Source organism: Muscardinus avellanarius (assembly GCF_963383645.1).
Source record: "Muscardinus avellanarius genome assembly, chromosome: 1".
NCBI lineage: Eukaryota > Metazoa > Chordata > Mammalia > Rodentia > Gliridae > Muscardinus > Muscardinus avellanarius.
In genome coordinates this window covers 148,293,378-148,317,017 of record NC_137786.1, presented here as the reverse complement: position 1 = coordinate 148,317,017, position 23,640 = coordinate 148,293,378, and positions in this window count along the sequence as shown.

The window sequence follows — 23,640 nt, the reverse complement described above, 5'->3', positions numbered from 1 at the left end:
TGATTAGTATGGCTGCTTTCCCTAGCTTCACATCTTCTGATTAGAGAAAGGACTAATGTCTTTTCCTGACAGTAGTGATGATATCTTTTTGTATTCCATCATTTTTAAGGAGTTACTTTGGTGATCAAAGGTCTTACACACTTGAATTTTCAGGAAATTCTGTGTAGTATCTTTGGCCTCAACTCTGAATTATAAAGTTTGTGTTCAAACAATTAATTTACTCTCTCCATAGTTTGGGCAATATTTTGAATCTCTTTCTGTATAAAATGAAGAAAATGATATCTACATCAATATCATGAAGATTAAATTAGTTATCCCAGGGCCTGGTAAATAACAAGTACTTAATAAATGTCATCTCTTTTTAGTAGTCTACTAATTAATTGCAAGTCTCTTCCCTCAGAAACATTGTTCTTTTCACAAACTTGCCCTCTATTTTAGAGTCTCTTGACATGCATATATCATTGTATAAATAAGTCCATTTATTGTAGCAATAAATTAGACTTTCATTTTAAATTGAAAAAGACATAGACATCCTTTTAATATGTTAAAATGATCAAAAAACTGTAATTGCTAGGATGGGCTAAGATATTAAGATTCTAATAAACAAATTTTTACTTCCTCATTCTTAAACATTTATTAATCTCTTTCAGTAATTAAATATTGAAAGAAGTTTCGAGATCATGTTTTTATCATTTTTACACATTTCTGAAATGGCATTTAATTTTACTACTTTCCACTAATAATAAAAATATGTTAATTTATATAACTTACAAATTACTTATTATAAATAAACAAATTATGTACTATATTAATACTGACTTATTATTTTCACCCTCACAAATTAATAAAAAATTTATAAGTGAAAACACTCAAAATTATAAGGGAGAAGTAAAAACTCTTAAATTCTTTTTAAAAATCAAGAAAAGTAACTTTTTATGAGTCAAATACTCATAATATTGTCATAGGGTTTATTTTTCAGAATTGAAAAGAAAAAAGAGTAAGTATATCTATGTATCAAACTATTTTTGTTTAAAAAGACCAGAATATTTATGTGAAATTAAGTGGGGTCCTGAGCACACTAATGCTAAAGAATGTTTCCCACCAAGCCTAACTGTTTGAGCAGGCAGAATAGAAATATAAGTTTACCACACTCTGGGTATAAATTTTGGTATTCAGGGATGATGCTTCATGCTTCACTTCTATCATTCTTTAGACTAAAGGTAATAACATATGGGTAATAATAATGGCAGAATTGGCAACCTAGTAAAAACTTCAAGTAACTAATTCTAGGGAGACTGAGAAAGATATGTTACATGTTGTGTCACAGCTACATAATGTCCCCTGAAGAGCTCATGTACTAATAATGCTCAGAGTTGATGTAATTAAGCCATGAGAGTTGTGATCTAAGCAGTAGATAAGTTCATTGTGATGGATTTACCATGACCTGGGTCATAACCTAAGCTGGTAAGATTTGGCTGGAAATGGTGAGTCCCTGGAAGTGCGACCTTGGGGAACTGCGTTTTTGTCTTTGAATCCTCTGACTTGCTTATGCTATAGCTGCTTCTGGCATCCATAAAGTGAAAGCAGAACCCTTCCTCTTTCCATTTCTCTGCTTCCAGCTGCTATACCCTGAGCTCAGAAGACCTGGCCTTAAACTAAGAGCAAACAAATTTACCTTCTGAGTTATGTGTTCAGTTGATTTGGATTATATCAGTAAGAATGTTGACCAAGACATAAAGTTAATTACCAAGATACATGGTTACTAATTGGCTTTGCAGTAAATTAATAATAATTAGACTGATTTCAGAAGTTAACCAGTTTGTAGTTTGACCTCTGAAGTCAAGTATCATATAATAAATATCTCAAAATAATTCTTACCAGAATCCAGGTTTTGGAACCACAGAAATACATTTCCTACATACTTCCCTCATTGGATGAATTCTGTCCATTTTGGACAGAATGTTGGATGCTGGATGAATGTTCATTAAATATAGATTCATAGTGCCAAACTCCAGGTGAAAAAAATTATTGGCTCTCTGTTCTGCAGTCACAAATAAAATTCCATAACTCTGGGGATCTAACCTTTTCCCAGAAAAAAGTCTACTTTCTCACATTTCTGACTTGGCTTATATTGCTTCTTTTGTGTAGGGTGGATATCCAAATAAAGATGACATAAGGTGACTATCTGTAATTATCATCTCTTAACTTTTTAAATTAAACTATAAATAAAATATAGGAAAAATATAAGAACATATTTATAATGTTTTGAAAGTAATCTCCAATAATGGCAAGACAGATTGAGAAGTTAATCCTAAAGTAAACTTTCCTTTTAATTTCAAAGAATACTATCCTAGAGGCTTACACCTTCCCAATTCTATAAGCATTTATTGAAAAAGAAAAAAAACAAATTTATGTTAATCAGAAAGCCTAGTAGCACAATGAAAAAATTCTCCCCTTCTCATCCTACCACCCTTAGGAACTGTATTTCTAAATGTATTAAAATATTACAATTTCAAAGACAAGTCATATTAAGAAACATAAAGTTTACTTCACATTAGGATTTTTATTAATAACTTATAATTTATTAAATAGAGAAAGATCACAAATCACCATGAGGAATTCTGTTTAGAACTATGTGGTGGTGGGAGAGAAATAACAGAAAAGGTATTTAGCTGGAGAAGAAGAAATTAGATAAATGCCAGTTGAGAATTTGAGGCAGGACTAGGAGTTGGGCATATTATACTGCTTTGCAAGTTTAGATGTGAATGGAAATTCTACCAGTACCTGAGTGGTCAGTAAAATTATTAAAAACCAACTCAATGTGCTCTTTGTTGTTACAAATAGGAGTAATGAAGAAATTCTGTATCTCAAAAGAGCAAAACTATTGGCTAAGAATAAAAGAAGAAATAGACCTTTAGAAAGAAAAAAGAAGAAATGGAAAATTCCTGTCTTAAAACAATAAATTAAGAATGTATCAGCCCCAAGGAATAATATGTTAAGATTTAGACTACTCTACAAATATTACATAACATCAAGTAACTGCAATTTCCATAAAAGGAAACATTAGTCCAGAAATACTAATACATTATTTTTAAAAATGATTTAATGTCTAGTATACCCTTGAGCAATGGATCCAAGACAAAGAAGGAAAATGAAAGCATGTGGTTTGAGTATACTTATCATACCAGGCAATATAAATGTAAGTATATCTCTACTTAGAGACATTCTCATTACTAGATACCTTATAGAAAATATTTTTTAAAGCATGTTGCTAGGAATATCTCAGTTGCAGAGCACTTGCTGAGCAAGTGCAAAACCTTCAATCCCCAGCATGAAAAACAAAATGCAATCATGTAAGTAGAGAAAAGAACTAAAAACTCATGCTATGATTAAACACAGATATATTTCATTCATGCAAGGGCTGAGAAATTATATCATCAACAAACATTAATGATTTTCTTATTAATAAGAATTAATGGTCTTTCTTATTAATAAGAAAGAACAGGTCATTCATTATTAAATAAAAATTGAAACATTATTGGGGCTTATTGATATAAAAATTTTAAGATATAAAAGTATTAAAATATCTTGAATACAGAGATCACTTAAAATAGTTATTACAGGGGTTAAGGTATAGCTCAGTTGTAAATTAGTAAATTATGTGCCTAGACTTTATGAGCCCTTAATTTTAATTTTCAGCACTATGTAAAAACTAATTATTTCTAAACTCAAACATCAAAAATGATATAACTTATAGGAATTAATAATAATAAATAACAAAATTTTATATAAAGAATGTAAATTTATAGAAATAAATATATAAGTAGATAGATGGGGATATAAAATTAAATATAGATAGCAATTACCAATAGAGTTATATTGATTTTATCTCCTTATATAGTATTGTATATTTGTACATCACCCTGTATATAAAAATATAAGACAACTTGAAGACACACCCATCATGCTTTACTAAATTGGGATATAACATTTCCGCTGAAAGGTTTATATTTTAAAATTTTGGAAGCTTGGTTAGGACTGTGTTTATTTGAAGAGGTAGTGAAACCTTTAATGTTTGCCCTTGAGGAAAGTCCTCTAGTCATTGGTGGTGCTGGCCTTGGAAGTAATTCTGCTGGTTCTTGTGGGACCCTCAGTTTTCTTGAAAGTGAATTTCTGTTTTCTTTTTTTTTTTATTTTTAGTAGTACCAGTGATTAAACCCAGTGGCATTTTATTTCTGAGTTATACCTCCAGGATTATTTTTTATTTTTATTTTGAAACGGGGTCTCACTAGGTTTATGAGTGTCTTATTATTTGCTGAGGCTTTCCTTGAACTTATAATCCTCCTATCTCAGCCTCCCAAGTACTGAGTTTAAACAAATGCACCACCACACCCAGCTAAATTTCTGTAATAATGAGCCCAATCTCTATGTCACACTTCAGCTTCCAGTTTTGCTATTTGATCTCACCTTGCATATGTCCCCACTGTTTGGCAACATCCATCATGAGTTCTTAATAAGGGTCCTGCCATTGTAAGTATCATGCCCTTGAACTTCAGAAACTATGAGCTAAGAAAATCTCTTTTTTTTTTTTTATAAAATATCTCCTTCTGCCGGGCGTGGTGGCGCATACTTGTAATCCCCATGCTTGGGAGGCTGAGACAGGAGGATTGCACAGGTTTGAAGCCAGCCTCAGCTACTTAGTGAGGCTCTCAGCAACTTAGTGAGACCCTGTTTCCAAATAAAGTATAAAATAGGTCTGGGAGTATAGCCTGGAGGTAGAAGGCCCCTGGCTTCCACCCTCAGTACCACACACAAAATAATAATAATAATAATAATAATAATAATAATAATAATAATAAATCTCCTTCTGGTGTTCTGTTATAGTAATAAAAGGGAGTATATATTTTACATGTGTATGAATGTATGTGCGCCTTATTTTCATCTGCATCTATTAACTTATTTTTAGAAAATTTTTCATTTAAAATTTTTGCCTTTACTTATGATCAGGTCCTTTTTACTTCAACCTTGCAACTTGCCTTTATCTTTCTGATTTCTAATTTATTATTGTTATTAGTACTGGGGATGGAACCCAGGTGCTTATTCTACCTCCAAGATACACCCTAATATACACTGCAATCCTCTTGTCTCAACCTCCCAAATGCTGGGATTACAAATGCGCTCCACCATACCTGGCTTCTGATTCCTAATTTCTACATTTTATATTGTTTTTCATATTGACCTAAATTTTTTTTCTGAAAAAATGCCTGTCATTATAACTTTCTTCTTTCCAACAGCATCAGTTACTTCAAAAATTAGTCACATCCAGTATCCTTAAATATAACATTAATTTTTAGCTTTTACTCAATCTTTTTTAAAAGTACAAAAGTATTTTTATGATATATTATCTGTTAACTTATCTATTCACTGAACTTTTAGAGAACCAAAATATATCACTTCTTATTAATTATATTTCTTTTTATAATTTCACAATCTTGAAATTATGGTGTGTTATGATTACATGCTATTATAAGTAATGGCATGTAACATCTTTTTCTTTTAAATCACATATAAAATAATAAAACACTTTTAATGAGATATCATTTTAAGTTTGATGACATAAAGATGTTTTTTGTCCTTACCTTCTATAACCAGGATTTTCAATAAGTGCTCTACTATTGCAAATATATATTAATAATAAAATAATTAACCCAGTTTGTTAGTTGTGCTATAATCTTTCAACAAAAATTTAAATAAAGAAGTTTCAAAAGTAAATTGAGATGAGAAATATAAATAAATATGCATTTTAATAAGTCAATTTAGCATACTAGAGTGGATAGACAAAAATTTAAAATTATACACCATAATTAGTACCGTATAGAACTTATAAATTAATACTCTACTATTCTTTACATATAGGATACATTACATTTTTCTAAACTGATACTTTCTCTGACATTTATCTTATCCTAGTCTTCACACTGATTTAAAGGGTTCTATTTTTATAGAAATATCTATTTAATAATCAGAGTGATAGCAACAAAAAAACTTATCTTTCATAGCTAAGTCCTCAAAATTTGTACATATAATCAACTGGGTAGAAGGAAGTTAATTCCTTACAAGATATTTTCATAGTCTCTTTAGAATCTGAACAAGAAAAAGATTGCAGTAATTTACCCCATGAGCAAATTAAAACAATATCTCTTGTTCTGAAGTTTATACAATACACATTTAAGTTCAACATGCTGAGTATTTAAGTTATACTTAAACTATGTTCAATGAAGCTTTATACTTTTCAATATCTTGTCTTCCAAATAGTCTATTTTAAAACACTTAAACTAATAAAGGAAACTCAGACATAGTTAACAGATAAATTTTAAGTAACGCGTCTTTTATTGTGCTTTGTTTCAGAAATTGTCTAAGAACACTCTCAAATGGACCATTTTTTGTATTTTATGCGCATTTCCAACATTAAAGTTTTTTTTAATTGTGCATTGTAATCCTACATCTTGAGATCAGAGTGATAGAGGCATACATGCTCACAGCACCTTGAGCTGTTCCCAAGAACCACCCATTCCTTCTCTCGCCCCACCTTTCTGTGCTGAGCACGGTGATTGATTTTGATAAGTTTGTGTAACATGTCCTGCGTAAGGAGTTTTCCTTCTTCAAATCTTCCTCCCCCGTTGAGTCTACCCAGTTGGGTCCCTTTTTACATTCCACTAAGATTTCTCCTGTGTCTGGAGTCCCTCTTGTATCTCAGTTTCTCCCTAGTTTCCACATATGAGAGAGGACATCTGACCCTTGAATTCTGTGACTGACTAATCTCACTTAGCATGATATTCTCCCGTTTCATCTATTTTCCTGCAAATGGCATAGCTTTGTTCTTCTTTATAACTGAGTATAATTTCATTGATTATATATTCCATAATTTTGTAATCCATCAACATCATAGTTTCATAAGAACTTCCTCATTTTACAAATTGGTGCGGCTATTGCTAATATTTATTTCAGTGTTTTAAATTTATTATTTTAAATGTCCAAATAATTTTTGTGTATGGTTACCATAGGTCTGGCCAAATATTGTTTAAATGTTCAACCCTCTTGAAAACCACACCCATGTTTCTCAACAGCCTGGGTGTGAACTTGGTGTGATGAAGTGTGCAGAGGTGCTCAAAGAAATGTAGGAACACTATATACAGGAACAGAGGTAAAGGAGGGCTGAAGGGCAACCATAGTAGTAGAAAAAAAATGGAGATACTGTTACCTACACCAGATGGGCTGCCCTGGCAATTGGTTCCCCTTTCAACGTCTACTGATCCTGTATGTCTGTGAGCTGTTCCATGTCTTTTCAAACCAAAGGATGTAGCTCATTAGTTCTGAATTTGTCTTCTAGATGCTTTGTGACATTGGGAAGATAATTAACTTCTTTGAGCCTTACTTTTTTATTTATAAATAGTTGATATTAGCCTTAAACAGGATGTTTATATGTTCAGTTGTATTTATATACCAAATATTTTTGCTCTTACTATGACTATTTAGTATGGAAGCTCCACTAAAATTTTGAAAATGGTACCACTACTTTTCCCATACACATAAGTGCGAGAGCAATAAGAATATATATAAGAATATATAGCATTGCAGAACAGAGAGAGGGAAAGGTATGTTGTTTACACTTAGTTAATTTATATTTAGTGTAATTTGTTCCAGCCTTTGGCCCTGCTTGAAGCTATATAAAACCAGAATTTCAGATATTTTTCTTAAAAAAAAAAAAATCTCTCTACCTGTTACATAAGACTAACAAGTACAAGATTCCCATCCTCCACCTCAAAAAGTTTAAAAGGATTTGTCCTTGTGTGACTGGGGCACACTTAGCATTTTAATACATAATAGAAAAAAATTTTGAACAGAAATGTAAGGTTTGCTGCTAAAACTGAAAACACCCATTTGGACAGGATCAAAACAGCATTTCACTGGGTTTCATAGTCGTGCTAGGAGGTGACAGTGTCGCAGAGGCCAGCCTTGCGCCTGGTAGGCAGTGATGGGGTCACTTTTTTGGAACAAGGATTCAAACAGTGAGGATAACAGGCAGTTCCAGATTGCTGTGAGCATTGTGACAAAAGTATCTTTTTCACCGACTTGATGCCATAGTGTGTCTCTATAGATAGGAAAGATTTTTGTTGCACCCTCAAAGAAAAGGGAGACAAAAATACTCACACTAAGCATCACTGCTTTTTGTTCCCTAGATAGCAAATGCACAGACTTCTCAGTTTCACTTGCAAGAGATAGTTTCTGACTGTATTCTCTGGCCCTAGTTTGGCATTTCCTTTCCTTGGTCTTTTTTTTTCTTTTTTCTAATCATTTACTCAAAAAGCCCAGGTAACTTCCTTCAAGACATTTTGTAGGTTTTATCAGAAAAGACAGCAACAATACTTGACACTTGCTGCCACAAGAGAGCATATAGTTAATTGTGCATTGCGGATGCCCTTGTGCCCTCTGTTTAGCCTTATTTTACATTTAATACAGCCCAGTGAAAAAGATTGCATGCACCAAAAATTAGATGCATCAGATTCAGATTATGGCTTCTGTTTTTTAATGATATACTGGCAAGTATATAGTAATTTATTTCATCATAGGAAGGAAAGCATCATGATTTATTGAAAAACTCAGCTAATAGATATAGATCAAAATATTGATAAACCAATTAATGTATATGGACATGGATATGATATGGGTATAGATGTGTATATATGTAGACATTTATACATATACACATATATATGGACGTGAATATAGATACAAAGATATAGCATAATTGCGTACCTATATAATTATATACACATATATGCATAGGAATCCTCTTAAGTCCTTTTTAAGATATGGACATTTTTTCTCCATAAATTTTCCAAAATGTTAAAATATATGTTGACTTTTCCTTTCCCAACAGAGCATCAAGATATAATGTTAACACAGGTGTTAAACAAATGAGTTTTAGTAAAGGTAGCCAGATTTCAAGAATAACTGAAAAATTTGCTCCATTTTTTCTTCTACCTCTTTAGCCCCTTTCAATTATATTTAGGAGAATGAAGAAGTGGCATGGAAATAGCACAGGTTTGGAGCAGAGAGCCCTGTGTTCAATGCTCACCAAAGCTATGTGACTTTGAACATTACTTTTTTCTTATCAATTCTGTCAGTAAAAGAGTGCTGATATTATCTTAAAATGTTTTCTGAGGAATAAGTGAGCCAGTTTCTCTGGTGAACATTTCCAAGCCCATCCACACTTAATTTCTTTGTTTGGAACGGCTGAAGCAATAAGAGTTGCTACCTTACAAGATTACCAAAGAACTGAGTTCCTAATATAAATATCACTCAAAGTCATTATTACAATGGTAACTATTTTATTCCTACTGTTTATAAATGGCAGCCTGCACACTGTGCATTTGTTATGTCCAATTCTTTAAGTTCTTGTATTATCATCAATTTATAGAAAAGAACACCAACGTGGAGAGGGATTAGGCTTAGTTGAGTTGGCCTAGTTTTCAATGGCTGTGCAGAATTTTAAAACCATGGTATTTCTGGTGAACTGCATATTATCAATTTGTCAACTACATTATACCTGAAGCAGAGTGAGGGAGATGCTAAAGTGAGAAAGCAAAGTCAGTGGAGTAGATTTGTAAAGGAACTTTAGGTGATTGGGAAAATATCTAATTTTATTCAAAATGGAATGGAAAGTCACTGGGGTGACTGTATAAAAACAGGATATAAAAAAATCAAAGTAGAGACAGATTATCAGTTAGGAGGTTACTGCATTTTTTATTTTATTTTTATTTATTTATTTATTTATTTATTTATTTATTTATTGGTGGTACTGGGGGTAGAACCCAGAGGCTTTCTACCTCCAGGCTATGCTCCAAGACCTTTTTTTATATTTTATTTGGAAACAGGGTCTCACTAAGTTGCTGAGAGCCTCACAAAGTAGCTGAGGCTGGCTTTGAACCCGTGCGATCCTCCTGTCTCAGCCTCCCAAGCACGGGGATTACAAGCGTGCACCACCATGCCCAGCATTGCTGCATTTTTTAATTGGAGGAAGATGGGAAACTGTATTAAAGAGGAAATGGTAAAAGGTGAACATATATTTTAGAAATGCAGGTGCAATATATTTTGATGTTCATAGGACCTACTGATAAACTGATTTGGGATTGTGAGAGAAAAGTCAAGGTCTAATCAATAGATGAAGAATATTATAGCAGGAAAAACTATAGAAAATTTATGATTGAGACATGTTAAACATCAGTGTGTACCTACTCAGTAAAAAGTAGATAGATGATATCTGGGGAAAGGGTGTGTACCAGTCAAATTGCTTCACTAGGAAGCAGTAACAGATGATTCCAAAATCTCAGTGGCTTACATATTGCAAATTATCATTTATATCTAATGGCCATCTTGAAGCAACTAAGGCTCTGCTCCAAGCTGCCTGGACTCTGAGATCCAAACTGAGGAGGAGCCATGCTTAATAGTCTATCAATCTTACAGTAGTAGGAAAAGATGACATAATAAATTTTACACTGGTATTAAAGTTTCTCTACGTTTGGTCAATAGACTTTTCTTTACCATTCACTAGCCAAAATAAGTCAAATTGTCAAGTCTAACATTTTTATTGTTGTTGTGGTTCCTGTTCAGAGAGAAAGAATTTGCATCTAGAGAAACACAGAGGGATAATTTCTACCTATCAAAGGGTTGGCATTTATAAATCTAGGCACCGTCCATATGAAGGCTCTAGTTAAAGCCACCTGTGGATAAGATCGCCAGGAACACGATCCCGGGAAAGAATAGAGGTCCGATGCATGGAGCACTCATTAAAGATTTTAGAGGCATGGCTAAATTAGCAAATGAGTTTGTCATAAAATTGTCAATGATGTAGGAGACACACAGAAATCGGTGTCATGAATGCCAAGTAAAACAAATGTTTGAAGAAGAAAAAGGTGATGAAGAAATATACCATGTTGATCAAATGCACTGAGGACTGGAATGGACAACTGCATTAAGCAACATGTGGGCTCTTTGATAACTTGACAATAGCAGCTTCTGTGGGAAAATGGAGACAAAAGTCTGACTCCAGTGGGCTCAAGAGTAAATGGGAGGAGGAAAATGGAACACAGCTGCTCTCTCAGGGGCTTTGCTACATGTAACAGAGCATCATGTCATCGGTAAAAATCTCATCCCTCTCCATGGGGGAAGAAAGAGAGGCAATCAAATCAACAGTGCCCACTGCAAGATGTTGTTGGTTCTTAAGAAAAAAGGTCAATAGAAACATCAGCAGCCATTTATTTTGTGAACTCTTAGAAGAGAGATAGAATAACCACAGTGACACATGTGAAATAATACTTTTCTTTAAAAATGAAGAATGCTATCTATTAATTTCTATTCACTCATATTGACACCCAATGGTCTTGTAATAAATCATTCCTGTGCCTTACTTAAAAACTTCTTTATCTGTGCTTTTGTGAGATTTCATTTTTTTATCTCATAGAAAACATGTACTGCTATGTTTGTATGCTTGTTAGATTGCAGGTGAGCACTGGAATATACAAAGGCAGATGTATTAATGGTCTGGACCACTGTGATATTAATAGCCACCTGAAATACTAATTAAAGAATAAATTAAATCTATTCACTCTCCAAATTTCTTGTGCATCTTTTATGTATATTTCTATCTTTATAGAATCTGTGATGATCTGCTACACATTAGTGAAATTGATACGAGGCCTTTCTCCACAACCAGGCAGCTCACAGTTCTTACCAGGGAGATGGGATTTGTGGTCCCTGCAACACACCACAGTTTGCAATCACCAAACACTGGAATATTTCAATGGTGATTGGTTGATCACTATTTACTTAGGAAATATCCCTCATTTTCACTCACATGTTTGATCTTTCTAAAGAAGTGAGGAGAACCAGCCATAAGTAACAATAATGACAATAATAAAAATAATGATCTCATAGAGAACTTTCATGTACATATGAGATGTGCACTATTGTCAAGGCAATTGCTTCTTGATACGCAGAAAGCATCACAAAATCTGTGTACTGCAGCATGAAAGCAAAGATAAAATGAGATCTGCTAATGTTATTCCCAAATATGCAAAGATTTATCCAAAATCAAAGACTAAGCAGTTATATGTGTGCATAATCATAAATGATTCCACAGATTATATTACTAGAATGATCTGAGTAACTAGACCTTAGTAGTATAGAAACAATTAATTTGATAATTATATGTACTTAGTTTCATTAATGATGTGGCAATTTGATAACTTATTTATAAATACAGTATTTTAAGTTCTGGTTTTAGTAGCTTTAGTGCTTATCTCTTCATAGGTCATCATTTTATCTCTCTTAAGACTTCAGAATTTCTGCCCAAGTACAATAGATTGTTGCATTCTTAAAGTACCATGAAATTGCACACTTGACACTAAATGACTTCTCTCTTTCACACACAGTCTCCTCTAAGTCCCCTGAGCTGCACAGTACCAATATTGCCAATCTTGCTTTCCTTTTGAATATTTAGTAGAAATTTTTTGAAACTTTGTATTCAATTGAAGTGATACAAAGTAAGGTTAAAATAACTATCAACTATTTATTCAGTATTTAAACAATTCCTTCCAGGAACAGAGACCAAGAGTCCAACTCCATCAATTCAGAAAGACCTGGATATCTCATGTTAAATCCTATCTTCACTGATATAATGGAATTGAACTTACTAATCAACTTCATAATCAGATGTTTCTATACAAGAAAATATGTAGAGCAATAGGGAAAAGAGAGTGTTACTGGATTTGATCCATGCAAGTTTGTAAAATATGTGGCTGTACTAAATAAAAAAGAATGAACAAGTAAAGTATCATGTGTATGCAGTCTTAGTGTGCATGCATGAGTGAATACTAATACCCCCTGTTGGAAACATTTTCCCAAGTATTTATTTGGAGTAAGAGAAGTGGATAGAGAATATAGTGGAAAAATAATATAATTTATAATTTATATATATATAATTTCTTTGTCAAAATCAGGTTATATATCCATAAATATGGAGCAAAGTTCCATTTTATTGTGAATAATCAGCTTATTAACTTTTTAAGATGTTTTTATATTTATACTGGATAATGTGAAGATGATCTCTCTTTTTCATAGCGAATTCAACTTTTACTTATATTTCATAAAAAGACTAAAATAAAAAAATACAAGTTTACATTTTATACATAAAACAAAGTAGCTTTTAAAATATTTAAAATTAATATTGCTTTTTAATAACCTATAAATTAATTTTGACCCTATTTGTTAGTTTGTTCTTTAAAATACCTTCTGATAATTTGTGATATAGAAATATTATTCATGGTCTATCTGTTTAAAACTTGTTTTTAAAAATGTATAGTAGTAAAGCCGGGCGTGGTGGCGCACACTTGTAATCCCCGCAGTTGGGAGCCTGAGACAGGAGGATCACGCAGGTTCTAAGCCAGCCTCAACTGGCTTAAGAGACTCTGTTTCCAAATAAAATATAAAATACATCTGGGAGGGCAGCCTGGAAGTAGAAGGCCCCTGGGTTCCATCCCCAGTACCACCAAAAAAAAAAAAAAAAATGTATGGTAAACCTTAAACTTATTTGCTCATGCTATTAAGAATCAGTGAATTAGCTTGGCATGGTGGCACACACCCGTAATCCCAATACCTAGGAGGCTGAAACAGGATGATAGCAAGTTTGAGGCTAGTCTCAGAAACTTAGCAAAACGTCAGCAACTTAGAAATAGCCCACTTTAAAATAAAAAGGGAGAGGAGGGTGCATTTTAGAGGTAGAAAGCCCCTTGGTTCCAAAAGGAAAGGAAAATTAAAAAAAAGAAAAAAAAAAGGAGTGAAATGATAAATACAATGTAGAATGGGAAATATTTTATATCACCAAGCACAAAATATATATGCATGTTTCTATCACTCTGAACCTCATTCTGATGTATAATTACAATACATAAATAAAAGCATATTGAAAATGAAATTTAGCTGGATGTGATGGTGCACACTTGTAATCCCAGCATTCAGGAGGCTGAGACCGGAGGATCCTGATTTGGGGACAGCCTCAGCTACTTAGTGAGGCCCTTTGTAACTCAGTGAGACCCAATTTCCAAATAAAGAATAAAAAATAGGGTTGGGGGTGTAGCCCTGGTTTCTATCCACAGACCCAAAACAAACAAAAAAAGAAAATAAAATTTAAGTTTACAATTTTTTTATGGTTATTGACTGAAGCTGTATTGTACCATGGTAGTTACTGAGAAGCTGAAAATCAAAGTCAAAGAATGTTATTTCCAGGCCTATTCTTACAAGGGATGCTGCTTTTCCACTTAAGTAAACAGATGTTTAACTTGCAGGTCTTGTTGTGCTTGACCAAATTCTATAAGTGAAAAGTCACGGATCATATAGCGGGGATATTACAAATCAGACTTCTGTTGAATTCACGTTCATGGTCAAACATATGCTCAATGAACTCAAAATATATCCAGATCCCAAAGATGTAGATCAAAAGCAAATTTTAACCCAGGAAGTACTTGTTCTTATACCAAAATGTTCGTGTTTATTTCTATATATCATCACATATTCATTTTTAAATGGTCCTTCATTGATAGACAGAAGGGACGTCTCAAAGGTAAACTAACCTCTTCAGAAAGAATTGGATTGCTAAACTATTCCCAAAGTAATAATGTCCACTTCTTGTTCAAAGAGACACATGTTAGATGAGACTAGAAGAAGTAAAGAAGAATTTTTGATTCAAAGTGTCTTTGAATTGGGATTAAAATGAGGGAAAATTTAATGAAAAACTTTTCCAACTTAGAGTGTCAAAAATTGGATTATGTTTTTTATATAAGTTCTGTGCATGATAAACAAGATGTAAGAATTATCATCAATTTATTCCAACTGATATGCCTAAACTGTGATTACCAGCAGAATATTTGCAGGACCTATTTTCAAGGAAACATATAGTTCAGATCACAGAGTGCAGAAAACACATGTCTTTTACAAAGCCATTTATTTTCATTAACTAGCTAGGTTTAAGCAAATGCCTTAATCGCCTTACTTCTGTAATTATAATACCTACCTTAAAATGTTATTGTAGTGTTTAATAGAAAAAATATATGGAAAGAATTTCACATAGAATATGGCATATATTAAATTCACAGCCCAAATGTGCATTACTCTTTATCAGTGAGAAAAAATGGGGATGATACTAAAACAGTTTCATAATAAAGAATGAATGAAGCTTAAGCAGCAGCAGTATGGTGCAAAATGTTCAAAAACTCCTCGAACAACCACCTCAAGGTGACCTTGAGATGGTCCCAGACTGATGAGCTTGAGATTTGCATTAGTCCATTTGGTCTTGCAAAGCATCTAACTAACACGTTATGCTATGATACCAAGACGATAGAGTCTTCAGTAGAAAAAACATCTTTCTAGGTGAAAAAGGGACTGGAACCAGACCTATTTATTCTAAAATGAAAGGACTAAGGATCTGACTCAAGTATAAACTTTACTGTGTATAGATAGGATTCAAACATGGATAGTAATCTGTGAGATCCTAGGCCTTCATTCCAGGGTTTTATCAAACCTGATAAAATAATGGTTATATGCATTATATTACAAAATATAATTATACATTCTAAATTCTCTAAATATAAAAGGAATGCATAAAAATATCAAAGTTTAAAAAAACACATTTAAAATGCACTCTAAAAGTACACAATATTTAAAATATTATTTAAACTTTCTAACTTTGCCATATCTGAGTGATAAAAAATAAAAAGATATATTAGTTTCTGAAATTATTTAGAGTACAGAGGTAGGTATATGAACAAATTATTTCTTTTTTTGGGGGGGGGGTGGTACTGGGGTTCCTGGAAGCCCTTCCACCTCCGGGCTACACTCCCAGACCTATTTTTACATTTTTATTTGGAAACAGGGTCTCCTAAGCCAGCGCGCGGGGCTGGCTTCGAACCTGCGCGATCCTCCTGTCTCTGCCTCCCAAGCGCGGGGATTACAAGCCTGAGCCACCACGCCCGGCTGAACAAATTATTTCTAATCCTGAAAACTTTTAGTACTTATTTGCAAACCTGCATGTGTATATTATTAAATTTGAAGTAATAGATACTTATACTTCTAGTGTCATGGTAATTATGATATTTTTAAAGAAATATTTAAAACTCAATCTAACACTATATAGTTCAAATTATTTTCCAACAGTTCATAAATGTAGTCATTAATGCAAATCCAGAGATTCTCATTGATATCTATTTTTTACTGTTTATTCACAACTAGATGAATTAAAAAATTGTGGAGGAATAGCAAGAAAATGCAGGTGATTTTTTTTACAGAAATGCCTCTGTTAGTCTATGGTAATTTATTCTAAAAGTTTTGCAAAAGTATTTTAGTATTTTAAGGTTTCAAGCATTAATTGCTAGTTATATACATTGGAACACTCTTAATTAGGCTTCTAGATTTATTTCAAAAGGATTTATCTTGAGAAGGGATTTGTAAATTACTTATTGTGAAGATTAATATTGCCTTTTATAATTTGTTAGATTAAGTCCTGGACAATTTTATTTTCATGACAAATTAGAATTATTATACAGTAAAGAAAAGAAAAGCTAATTCCCCCTCCTTCAGCTGTCATGTTTTCTGCTTTCCATGTCCCTTTAAAAAAGAAAAGAATAGACAAATACTATACCTGCTGATTATCTGGAAAGTTCTTTAGTTTAAGAATTTTCTAGCACTGAGTTAAATAAGAATGACAGATTTGGACCATGTAACAAATAGCTCAGGGCTAAAAATACAATCATGGGAATGCTAGAAATGGGAGATGTTGGAATAAAAAGAAATTCTGCAAGGTAAATTTTATCATCTAATAAAAATGCATGATGATAAAATAGTTTTGCACTTGTTTTTAAAATCAAATATAAGGAGCAATATTAAGCTGTATTTGCTGCTGCCTGAGAGATTGCATTTTATTTGAAATTATCAGCAAACAATCTATTTACCTGGCTCAGTAGAGTATAGGTTTAAAATCCCTTTGTTCTACCTTTGTCTAAGATTGGGGATAAAACTCAGAATTTATTTTCTTCAAGCCTTTTGCTGAGCAGGCAGGTGGAGGTATGGTAAGGATCTGAAAAAATAACAAATTAACCAGAAGCATGTACCAAACCACAAACCCTGGCCAAAAACAACTGCTAGGCTTTAATTTAAAAAAAAAAAAACTGTATTAGAATTTATATATAAATAATTTTATCATAACAAGAAAATTTCAGATATTCTTTACAGCCTGCCATTTACATTTATTCTTTACAGCCTGTCCCTCCTTTTTTACTCTTGGAAATTTTAACTGAGTAAATATGCTGATTTTATTTCGTAGGATTGTTGTGAAAGTTTGGTTTGTGACTTTCTTTTTTTATACTTGTATTTGGCTTATTGTAATTATATATCATAGTGAGATTCAAAGTGTCACTGATACACATGAATACATTAGTTAGTGTATTTCCCTTCACATCCAACCCTGCTGTTTCCTCCTCCCTCTGCTGTTAGTGAGATTGGTAGTGATACATTCATGTATGGATATAACATTATTTGAATGGTTTATTTTCTCGGTTCCTTTTCTCCTCTGCACCAATTTCCTTCAGTGATGCTACTAGTCCCTTTCTTCACCTACCTGATGTTCCTTTTGTTTTCTTTATTTGTAGCTTCCACATAAGATATAAAAACATATGGCCCTTAACAATTCTGTGGTCCTATGGTGGTTCCATTCCTAGTCTTTTGAGGAACTTTTCTACTGATCCTTATAGTGACTTTCTTTTAATTTGCTTCTTGTTTTACACTCATATCCTTCAGGTAATATTAGAACTCCAATCTTATCCTCTATGCTTAACTTTAGATCAAATTAACCAGATGTGAGGGTTCATCTGGATTGTCAAATTGACCGGATTATGAAACACCTAAGATTATGTGACTTTGAGTGGGTTGACGAGATGATTGGCTTATGTAATGGCTGACTGAAGTGGGAGAGTCCTGCCCTGAATGTGGGCAGCACTGTTCTTATAGATTGAGGTCCTGGATAAAAAGGAGAAAGTCACATGAAGGTCTAAGAAAAGTTCCTCTTCTCTCACCTGGGATATTGGCCTGCAGTTCTTCAAATTGGACTTTCATCATCATTTCTCAAGAGAGTTTTTCGGCCTTTTCATCGTGGACTGGGACTGAATTAGTAGTCTTTCCAATCTTGAGACTCTAGTTCTTGGACCTCTTGACCAGCTGCCGCTTCCTCCAGCTATTCGTATGAGATGACCACTTAGAACTACATTGTTTTGGACTGTAAGGTGATTGGATAAATCTCCTTTTACCAAATATATATCCCTTTGTTAACAAGGTGAAAATATTTTAAATATCATGAATAACATTTATTAGCTCATTAAATGGTGATCTTGCATATGCGTATATATATATATATATATATATATATATATATATAGAGAGAGAGAGAGAGAGAGAGAGAGAGAGAGTTCTGTTACTCTAATGAACTCTAATACTCCAAATAATTTTGAAGCACTTCACTTGAAATTTTCACAGTAATTTAACACATGCAGAAATGAATTATCTTCCTCCTACCTCTAAAACTTGTAAGATTAAGAAACATTGTTATCCATCAAATAACCTGAGATCATTTTTCTCTTCTTTCCTGAGTATGTATGATCTATTTACTTCAACAATGCTTTTTATTGTTACTCATTATTGTCTATATGCCCTTTCTCCAATTGTTAACAGGCTACAAACATTTTTAAATATCATGAATAACGTTTATTGCTTATTAAATGGTGATCTTGCATTTATGTATCTACTTTTATTATATACTTTCATTGGTGCATTGCATTTTTACATCATAATATAGTTCATAGTGAAAATGACATCTATGACATAGCAGGTAGTGAGCTTTCTCCCAGCTCCCTCCCTCTCGCCATCTCCTTCCCCATACACGATATTAAGATGATAGCATTGTTGTTCTCATATATATGAAAAACATCAGTGAAAGTGTCTCCTTTCCCTCTTCAGTTATAGTAGTTGTAGTCAGAATAGGCATATTAACCCTGTCCTGACTGAGCCAGTACTTACCCTTGACAATAAGTGTGCACATGTATACAAATGTGATATGAGGCTGGAGGATATAGGATAGAAATAAGAGACATTTGGGGGATTTTACAGGGCATTTTAGGAAACAATCTCTTCTGAATATGACCATTTAAGCCATCATCAAAAGAAGCCATTATCTTCTTGCAAATGACATGATTTTTTCTTCTTTATATAGCCCTTCCCCAATTCCCACTCCATTCCCCTCATCCCTCCTTCTCATGTTTGGCTTAGTGATTGACTTTGATATATTGGTGAATGTACATCATGTACATTAGCTAATTTTCCTCTCGTTCTATAGTTTGGCAATTGTGAATTGTACTGCTATAAACATAGATATGCATGCATTATTCTGGTAGTTTGTTTTTTATTATATTGTGTAGCTAGCCAGGTGTGGTATAGCTGGGTCATATGGTAGGTTTATTCTCATTTTTCTGAGCATCCCCCACACCATTTTCCAAATAGGTTGCACTAGTTTCCAACCCCATCAACAATGTATTAGAGTTCCTACTTCTTCACATCCTCACCAGAATTTGTTGTTGTTTGTGTATTAGTGATTGCCATTCTAATTGGATATAGGTGAAATCTCAGGGTTCTTTTTATGTGCATTTTCTAATTGCTAATGATATTGAACATTTTTATACATATATTTGTGAGAATCTTAATGATACATTTGATTCCTCTGAATCTTGATATATATGGAGCTAGGTGGAAGCCTGGAATTCACACCTGTTTACATTAGCTCTTTTATGACTTAATCAAATGTTTTTTATAACTCATATTAAAAGAGGCCTAATACATAAACACCTTCCATTATGAGCAGTTATATGATAGCTTCTTTCTTTCTTCTCAGGATTAAGTGGCTGGGTATGATTTATTTTTGTATTTATTGTGCATACTGAACAATTTGTCCTTGGGAAGATGCTCACAGTTTTATTGAATTAATAAAAATAAAGATTTTAAAGAGAGTTAAGTTTAAAACAAGAGAGAAAAAACAAACATGATTGATTTTTCAATTAGTTAATGATACCGAATACTTATATTTCTGAGTATTAGTCTATATTTTACTAATGGCTAAAAATGAATGTTTTACCTCTTAGTAATAAAAGTATAGGTTGACAAAAAATGAAGTTATTGTGACAGGGCATTTTATCCCATAACAGATGATCCTGATCAAATATCTCATTTAAAATCCTACTCAGCACATATCATATAAAAACTGACACAAAGATCTTAAGAAAGAGACAGTGTAATCCTGACATAACAAATAAATTATTAAAGATATGTTTTTAATATATGTTTCTAGGCTGTTGCTATGGATATGAAAATTACTGCTGATAAAATTAAAATATATCTTGTCTTAATGCATTTCATACTGTTATGGCAGAATACCTGAGAATGAATAATTTATAATGAATAGAGATTTATTTTTTGTAGTTCTGAAGGCTTGGAAATCTAAGATAAATGGTTTCATATGACCTGTGCTTTCTTGCTCCATCTTCCCATGACAGAGGAAGAAGAACAGGAGAGCAAGTAAGAGGGATCCAAAAATAAAATAGGTCTGGGAGTGTAGCCCAAAGATAGAAGGACTTCCAGGAACCCCAGTACCATATATATATATATATATATATATATATATCACAAGATTCAGTGGTCAAAAGAGTATGGTACTGGAAAAAATAGAAATCTGAGTCAACAGAACAAATTAGCACAGAAATAATTAATTAATATTCAACAAGTATTAAGAATATAGAATGGAAAAGTAGTCTATCTTCAGTTAGCAGTATTGGGAAAACTATATCTCCATTCAAAAGGATGCAGTTAGACCTTTATTTTTCATCAAAGGTAGCAAAAGTTAACTAAAAATGGTTTAAAGATTTGCACATATAAAACAACTCATAGAAGAAATCACAGAGAAATAATTTTTTGACATTGTTCTCAATAATGATTTTTTATAGGTGACATGAACAGTACAGGTAACAAAAGCAAATATAGAAAAGTGAAACTTCAACTAATAAGCTTCTGCAGAGCAAAAAAAACAAAAAAAAAAACAAAAAAAAAAACCTAAATAAATTAAAAAAAAAACCCAAAACACAATAAAACAAAAACAAAACAAACAAACAAACAATTGACCAAGTGAAAAGATGAAAATTAACCTACATAATGGGAGGGACTATTGTCAATTTGTGTATCAAAAAAAAGTAAATTTCTAAAATATATAAAATACTCCTGAAACTTAACAGAAACAACTAACAATAAAAATGCTAATTTGACTAAAAATGATAAATAACACAAATAGACATTTCTGTAAAGACATCCAAATAATGAAGACATATATGAAAAGATGTTCAATATCATTAATCATCAGGGAAATGCAAATCAAAAGTTCAATGAGAAATTATACCACACCTGTTAGAATATCCACTATTATTATTTTTGTGTGTGGTGGTACTGGGGGTAGAAACCAGAGGCTTTCTATTCTATCTCCAGGCTATACTCCCAGACATATTTTATATTTTATTTGGAAACAGGGTCTCACTAAGTTGCTGCTGAGGCTGGCTTTAAACCTGTGGGATCCTCCTGTCTCAGCCTCCCAAGCACTGGGATTGCAAATGTGCACAACCACGTCCGGCAAGAATATCCATTATTTTTTTAAAAGATAATTGCTAAGCGTTAGCAAGAAAGTACACTATTAGTGGGCAAATAATCTTCTATGAAAAACAATACAAATTTTTCTCAAAAGATAAAAATTGAAGCTATAATATAATCTAGTAATGCTACTTCTACTTCTGTGTGTATATCCAAAAGAACAGAAATAGGTTGCAAAGAGACGTCTTCATTTTCATGTTCATTGCAGTTTTTCTTTCTTTTTTTTTTTTTTTTTTTTTTTTTTTTGGTGTACTGGGGGTAAATCCCCAGGGGCTTTTATACCTCTGGGCTATACTCCAGACCTATTTTATACTTTATTTGGAAACAGGGTCTCACTAAGTTGCTGAGAGCCTCACTAAGTATCTGAGGCTGGCTTCGAACCAGTGTGATCATCCTGCCTCAGCCTCCCAAGTGCTGGGATTACAAGCATGTGCCACCATGCCCACTCTGCAGTTTTGCACACTAGCCAAGATATGAAAATAATCCAAATGTCCATTTTACAAAAGGAAAATAGTGGCATTTGCATATACTGGAGCAAAAAGAAAAAGAAATTTGACCATTAGTAACAAGATGAAAGAACACAGAAGTCATTATGCTATGTGAAATAAGTCAGTCACATAAGGACAAATATTGTATGATTTCTTTACACAAGCTATCTAAAACAGGCAATGCTATAGAGGAAATAAAAGAATGTTTTCCAAGAGATGATAGTGGGGAGATTTAGAGAATAGCTTCATATATATAAAGTTAGAGTTAGGCTCCTGAACACCTTGACAAAGTAAAAGAGAAGAAATAAAATTTTAGGTAAAACGGAGATGCATTGGGAAGAAAATGAAGATATGGTTTTAAAATCTGAAACCTTCAGTTAACAGGGCTTGGCTAGTGTTAAGAAGCCAGGCCCATACATTAAATCATAATAGTCTGACTTAGGAAATTTCTGAGGTAATTAAAACCTGAGCTCACCTTTTGTCAAAGTTCAGCTGCCTCCAGGAATATCTTTAGAAGGTCACACCTCTTTGTTAAAGAGCCCTGCACCCCAGCTTCATGTCTCTGCTCCCCAAGATTCTATCTAAAGAAAAAGAAATCCCCACATTTTGTGAACCAGGAAGCTTCAAAGAAAAGGCCATCATCCCATGTGACCTGGCCACCCTCTCTCTAGTAAGCCACATAAAACGTAGAGCTCTGAGCATTTCTGAGCCATTTAGCCTTTTTGCCATTTTTGCTTGCCATTTTCTTTTAGCCAATTTGGGGCAGCTTTTCATGGCCATTCTCATGCCACCACCATTTTCCCTGAACCTGTATCTTTACTTGAATTAAAACCTCTGTCTTTCTCTGACTGGCACATTTTGAAATTATTTTTGCCACAGAAGCCAAGAACCGACAGAAATTATTATTTTCCTTTGACAATCTGACTTTACTGGTAGTAGGATGCCTTTTTGCAAAAAGTAAAATTTTCACCTTGCCAAGCTGCTTTTAAATGACTGTCTTTTTTTTTTTTTTTAACAAAGTCATAAAAATTTACTTCTGACAATTTGGTGGCCCATAGAGAGAGATAGATCATCACCAGAGGGCCAAAGGGGTTCTTTTCTGGGGAAATCGTGCCTTGCTGCCATGTTGCAGGTGACCCTGATGTAGAGTAGAAGAAATAAGTAGGTAAAAGGAGACAGACACGAAGAAAAAAGCAAAATATGGCTTAAATATAAGAACCTGGAGCCGAAGTACTCCAGCTTCTAGTTTACAAACCAGTTTTCTTTCACAGGTCTGACTCTCCCAAATTCCTGGGAAATTTATAGATCC